This window comes from Solea senegalensis, linkage group LG1, assembly GCF_019176455.1.
Source record: "Solea senegalensis isolate Sse05_10M linkage group LG1, IFAPA_SoseM_1, whole genome shotgun sequence".
Taxonomy (NCBI): Eukaryota; Metazoa; Chordata; class Actinopteri; order Pleuronectiformes; family Soleidae; genus Solea; species Solea senegalensis.
Window position 1 is genome coordinate 30,148,122 of NC_058021.1, and position 6,845 is coordinate 30,154,966.

A 6,845-nucleotide genomic window follows, 5' to 3' on the forward strand; every position below is an offset into this window, starting at 1 on the left:
GATGGAAGGTGTTTAGCACCTCACTGTTTTTACTTTGACAGAGGAGGGACACTAGCACTCCCCTGGCTATAGAGGCCTAGACCAGCTCTACTGTTATCATTTCCACTGTGGGCACACTTCCTCCCATGGAATCAAAGGTATTTATGTGGGTGGCAGCACGGCTCGGCAAGCTGTGTGCGCCCTGTTCACCCTGAGCTTGGATGTAAACTCTCTGGACGAAAGTCTATAGGTGACGCCAAGGTGAAAAGCTCAATTTGTATACGCGCTAATGCTCGAGACAGACAGATGCGTGGCTGGGTGATAATGGTTGACCATGCACCATTACAGAAATAGAACTGTCCATGAGGAATAAGATGACAATGAAGGGAGCACTGGAAATGAAAGAGGGTCTTGCATGGTGAATACAAATCAACCAAAGCCATTGAGCGGGAAAGACGAGTACTGAACGGATAGTTAGGTCAAGAAATGAAAGAAAATGGAGCCAATAAAGGTTGGCAGAATGACTTTTAAACAATAAAATTGACGACCCTTGTCTGTAGAGGCAAAGTGTGGACGTTGTGAGCCATGACCAAAAAGCTATTGTTGACTAATGTCAACGGAGTGCGTTATCTTTGACCCCTGCGGCTGGAAATGGAAAAAAGGGGTGAAGGGATGAGGAAAAATATGAATCACTGACAAACATGTGATGGTTTGGGAATGGAAAGAAAAAGAAATGAGTCTTTACACATTCAGAGTCAATTGCCTAAATGATGGCGCCGTGGCAAAGTATCTTCAGGTCATATATTTGTATTTATAAAAAAACAGCGCAACAATAATTTTTCTGCCCTCCCCCATTTATGAACAGCATTCTCTATGAAAGAACAGCATTCTGGGAGAAGACAGACTGCAAAGGTCATAATTATGTGTGGTCATGCTGCTCCTCGCTTAACAGATGGAGACAACCTGAGTCAACATTTTTCAATTAAAAAAGAGAACACAAACAAACAGACGGGAAGAGGAAAGCACACACACTCACACGTGTGCGCAGAGACGTACACACAAGCTGGGAAAAAGCGGAAATGACCTTGAAGACCTGATACCTCATTAAAAGTGATGCTCCAAGCCTGCAAACAGGCTAATTAGACAAATCCTGCTCACACTTAGGAGTAGTGCACGTGGTGGGGGGGCGCGAGGGATCGCATCGTGTTTGTGTGCTGGTTAAACGCTGTAAGAAAGCGTGTTTTTTGTCAGATCTCAGGGCAAATATCTGAAGTCAATTAGTTCTGTTAAACAGGAGGGCAACGTGATACAGGGATGCGCTGAATTAACATATGCACATGAACATATGGACACATTAATGTTTGGATATGGATGGACGACAGCCTAATAACTCACTGAAATAACAGTGATTCTGTCTCTGTGTGAGGCGAGTATGAAGATAACTTGAGATCAAGTGTGCTTTCGTGTCACTTTACACCATAGTTTATTATTTGTGACCGTTTTAGACAGAAGTTTAGCATTTAATTGCATATCGCGTGTTCAAAGGAAATAATAGCTGCCGGAAATATGATTAAAAGTCGTTTGAAAACTAGAGGTCAGAGACGAGTTTACTGCAACTCTGACAAACGTTGATAGACTTAAGTAGCGCTAAACTCTGAACAGTCTGTTATTTAAGTATAGTTTACAGGAATAATGTTAGATTGACCATTTATATTGGGCTCTTAATTTTAGGGAGAGCTACACAAGAGCAGGGTTTTTGTTGTACCTTCTTTCAGGTAAAAAATGACAGCATGTCAGATTCAGTTGAGAAGACAACAAGACAACAACTGTTTTTCAAAGCTACCAAAGCTGTGGAAGATAAGGAAGTAAATGAAAAGCGTTGTTCTGGTACTTCAACCATCATTTTGGACAGTGTTTTTGCAGAGACATGAATAAAAACCAAAATATAACTCCATAGTTCCATCATGTCTTTTGTCACAACAGAAAAATAAACGTTCATCGCTAACCCATGAGGTGATGATATGCTTACAAACTAAATCATTTCATTTGATTAAATGGGTGAGCAGACAGTTGGTGTGAATATCAGAATATGTTGTAAAGGTAGTAAAGTAACATCCGTACCAGCAACTTTATTTCTCTGGGTGACAGCCGCATGATATCAAGCTGACAGCCTCGGTTAATGTCGGCTGAGTGTGACAGCCATCACAGACCTGCATCCACGACACATGAAAAGGCTTTGTGTCGAGAAGAAGGCCCTCTACTGAGACAGAAGAGGACATGTTGTTCTCAGTTAGAAACAGGCATTCAGAGACAGAGACAGAGTGTATGTGTGTGTGTGCGTGTGTGTGTCCTTACAGCGACAGGACAGGGAGTGCTGATTTACACATAGCCAACCCAAACACAGATGCCCCGGTCCTTCCTTCCTTCCTGTGGGCAACAGAAGGAGACACAATGTGTTCAAGAGGCCGGAGCTGACAAAGGGATTATCCAGTGACAACAAATGCTGCAATCTCTGGCATAAGACGAGGCAGAAAAATACATATCATATGGCAGCGACGGCACAGAAGCGGGCAGAAATGAAGGGAAGAAACTGCAAAAGAAAAAGAGTAAGTCAATGATTTTCTGCCCTCGGTGTAGGAGTGTCACATATTTAAGCCATCCCTGAGGTTTTTTTTAATTATTATTATTGACATATATACTATATATCCCACTGGTAATCTGTCAATCTCACTATTGTCTCTTACTTTCTCACCATTGTTGGTTCACACATCCCTCTTCCTGTGTCTTGCCATTTTCTCTCACACCCTGTCTGAATGTCGTTTTGGGGGATGATATGAACCTGTGAACATCTGCCTGCAATACAGTGGGAGGGACAGACAAGAGAGAGAGGGAGAGAGAGAGTGAGAGAGAGAGAGTGAGAGAGAGAGTGAGAGAGTGAGAGAGAGAGAGAGAGAATGAGATGAGGTTGAGTTCATGTGAACCACCCATGGCGCCGGACTGTTACGGCCATCAGTAAATCTACCGTCATACTGGTATCAAAGGTACACTCTCTGCCTCCATGTCCGTTCTTATATGTGTGTGTGTGCGCGCGTGTGTGTGTGTGTTCCCTTCTCAAATAACATAATCCCATAAGAGGGTGGGAGAGACATTTTTTTTTTGGAGGATAAGGGGAGAAAAGAGAGGAAAAATGATGGCAGTGAAGAGAGAAAAGGCGATGAAGGGAGGGTGGGCGCCGAATAGAGCAGGAGAAAAGCATTAGTAGTTCCAGCCAGCTGCCAAATGATGCCCTTGATTGCCTCTCTTCTTGTGCAGAAACAGAAGGTGTGAGGGGTGATTAGGCCTGGGCTCGATCCCTGATGAACAGATGTTAATAACAAAGCCCATGTTCATTGTGGTTAATAGCCAAGCGCGCCAGGGCTGGCTGCTGAGGCTAGGGGAAAATCTGCCTCCATAGCTCTTCTCCTCTCCTCTCCCTTCATGGGAGAGAGATAGGCTCCCTCTACTAATGTTTTGGCTGTACACTAACGTAATGAGCATGGTATTTGCAAGAAAAGGTAATGATAATCAGTCACAGGGGCAGGAAAAAAACACGGCAAATGATGGTGCGTCGCATTCAGGAGATAGAAGAGCTCAGGGTTTGTGCTGTTAACTTTTAGTTGATGATGGCCTTTTGATGATATCAGAGATAGAGGGGTGTTAATAAAGCCGGGCTGCGTGGCTGGAATCACAGTTCACTCGTTTCTGAGCCTATTAGACTATTGTCTTTAGGCTGTAATGACAACAGCTATAATGTGTGGATAAATTGTCATTATTCCGTCTCATCGAAGCCAAAAAATCCCTCAGTTCTAAACTATACAGAGCAAAAAATCCTGACTTGTAAAGCTCAATCATGCAACGCGAAGAGGCTGCAATGTTAAAAAAAAGGTCAAGTCAGAAAGAGTTAATCGTGTTTAGCGGATACATCATCATCCTTTCCTTGTTTACGAAAAAGAAGTTACAGCCTCACATCCACAGATTATACACTTTACTTATAAAACATTCAAATGTGATGAATTATTAAGGTGAAGCAGATGTTGTAAATTGAATACTTTTGTTTTTTATTCATGTGGGGGGAAAAAAACACACAAACACACACAAGATAAACTCTTGATATTCTTCCTAAGTATGTATGTGCTGACAATCAATTCTCTTTTCTCTCAGTGAACTCGTCTTGCTCTCTGATGTCTCCATGGGGAATGGAACGATGGCAGAGACGCATGCCGAGGCCACTCCTTTCATCCGAGCCACAGAGAGAGAAGCATTGGCACTGTTGACGGAGAAAGAAAAGTGACATTTTCGGCACTGTGATAGCTCGCATCTCCAAATTGATGCCTTGTCTGACATAGTCAGAAGGAGGTGTAATGAATGTGCTTTGGGGACAAGAAATGCATGCCTCTCGGACATGGTGAGATCCTAGGCTGTGGGGGCATTGTTACCGCTTTGCGTTTTAAAGTGCAGAAGACCAGCTGGTTTGTGTTATTCAAATGCAGAGGAGTTGGAGAAAATGTGCGTTCATCCACTGCGGCGGGGGATAATAGTTTGGACAAGAGCATCCATTTCTGAAACCGCTCTTTATGCTATTTCTGTCACTCACAATACACTGCGACGCGTTTTCCACGCTGACACTGTTTGAAATGTTCCCTTTATATACAGCTGAGTTCTGGACAAAAGATTTAAATGATTGTCATTTTCCCCGGCATTCACAGTCAGTCATCATTTGCTCTTTATGTGGAATCTTCCACTGACTGTATGTGTGGCATACAAACAGGCTCATGGGAGGTCATGGGAGTGCTGAGCTGACAGTCAAGGCACCAGCTGTCACTCACAGCCCCATCACCAGCCGCGTCGCACTGAATCTTCTGACGGCCACATGACTACAATGGCGTATTTCTGCTTCTTTTTTTCTGACATGTATGTATCCGCTCGTTGGATTGGCATCACGGGGAAAAAAAAAAATCCTTTATCAAGACCCAGATGTTCTCTGTAATCATCCTGGTTGTGCCATCATGGAAACCACTCACAAACATGCATTCATGTGTTTTATTTCATGGTTCCCGGCCGTCCCACTAGTTTTATATGTTAAATATTCACAGTTTGTCCAATATTTCAGTACATTTCAACTCGATACTCATCCAACCAAAAGAAATCAACGCACAATAAAGGACATTTCACTGAAAAAGCACTTCCCTTATGTCGTCTATTCTCAACTTCTCTAACCACTGTTTCAAATATCTTATTACTGAGCCTTCATCTTTACTTTGAAAGCATGTGCCTTCAATCAAACCACTGCTATATAGGTAGTTAAATCCTTGTTTGTGAACCAAAAGTTTAAAAGTCACATGTACATGTCATAGTGGCACATGATGTTTCCCTGTCCCTAAAAAGTCTTTTTTTTTTCTTATTTCCTGACAAAAAAAATTGTATTGCAAAATTCAGTCTTTAAAAAAGAAAGAATTACATATATATATATATATATATATATATATATAACAGCCCTGATTTTTCCTTTAAATTGAAAGAAGACAATGCTAGTTAAGAGTCATATGCCCAGCAGTACGCTTCCCCTCACAGGCATCAAGCACCGCTGTTTAATGTACACTCATGCCCCATCTACCTTCTCTTCCATTATTCCACTCTCCAAACCTCTGTCTCATGCACACTTTCCCCAGACCCCATGCTGTCCTCCTCTATTTATTGAATACATCTTTTACTCTGCAGCATTTTTCCACCTGAGCTGGCAGTTGCAACTTTTACAGGGGGTGGGAGGGGGTGGGGGGTGCACGCGGAGGCCGCAGAGAGAAGAGGACCCTCGTATTTTCATCGCACGCATCATGCTCCAGTGGACGAGGGCCATCTAGTCTGAAATGAACTAACACTTCACCTTTTTTTGTTGTTCTCTTGTTTATATTATTTAAGGAGTGATAGTAGCACTCGGCGTCCCCCTCCTTCCCCCTCCTCCTCCCCCCACTACTTCACTTCACTTCATGAAAAAATTACAACCATTTCGACAGGAAGGCCACCAGCTGCGAGGAGACAGAATGGGGGATTTTTAAAAGGGTAAGTAAACAGCAACCTGATCAACGAAACAATCTATTATTCAATGCCATTTTTGGCAAGATCACGGTTTTACATGGCCCCAATTTATCAGGCAAGCCAAGCAGACAAAACACATAAACAAGCCAAGTGCTAAACTCACTGAGGCATTGTTGATGGTGTCAAGTCACTTGTAGACATCGTCAGAACTAAGTATCAGCCACAAGGAAATGTTTCTTCCCTGTTCCTCCCCCCTCTTATCGCCCCGTCATCCTGTCATCTCTGTCTTATTGTATGTACGGACAGGTTGATTGCTGTAATTTCACCGTACTTCTGTATAAGTGACAATAAAGGCCGGTTCCGTTCCGATACCGATATTGCATTCATGGTTTTGAAGCATCACCGTCATACTTCACCCTCTCACACATGCTGACATTTCTTTTCTCTTTTTTCTTTCTCCACTGCTCTGTCAGGTGCAGCTTTTCAGGAGGTGACGGAACCCTATCAGACGCCAGGTCAAAACAGGACGAGTGTTGACGTTGAAATTCACTCCATTAGACTGACGCCCGGCTTTGTATTCGTGGCAAAGGCGAGGCTTTCCAGCAAGAATTACACCAGCTTTGTGTAAATAATCAAGGGCTGACCTGTGGGGTTAAACCCCGTAATTGAAGTGATACTTCAAAGAGACGACTACCACCTTCTCTAGGCGGCAAAACGCTGCATGGAGCAATCCAGGCAAACGTGTGGAGGTGGTGGGGGCTTCATAGACACAGACAGACAGACACACACACACA

The 6,845-nt window shown here is 43.2% G+C and overlaps 1 long non-coding RNA gene across 1 annotated transcript; it reads left to right on the forward strand.

Annotated features, from left to right (window-relative positions):
* Nucleotides 1–2,081: 2,081 nt before the first annotated feature.
* Nucleotides 2,082–5,197, forward strand: LOC122779608. Its single transcript, XR_006361583.1, has 2 exons — nucleotides 2,082–2,585; nucleotides 4,180–5,197. It is a non-coding gene; the product is annotated as an uncharacterized LOC122779608 (long non-coding RNA).
* Nucleotides 5,198–6,845: the final 1,648 nt, after the last annotated feature.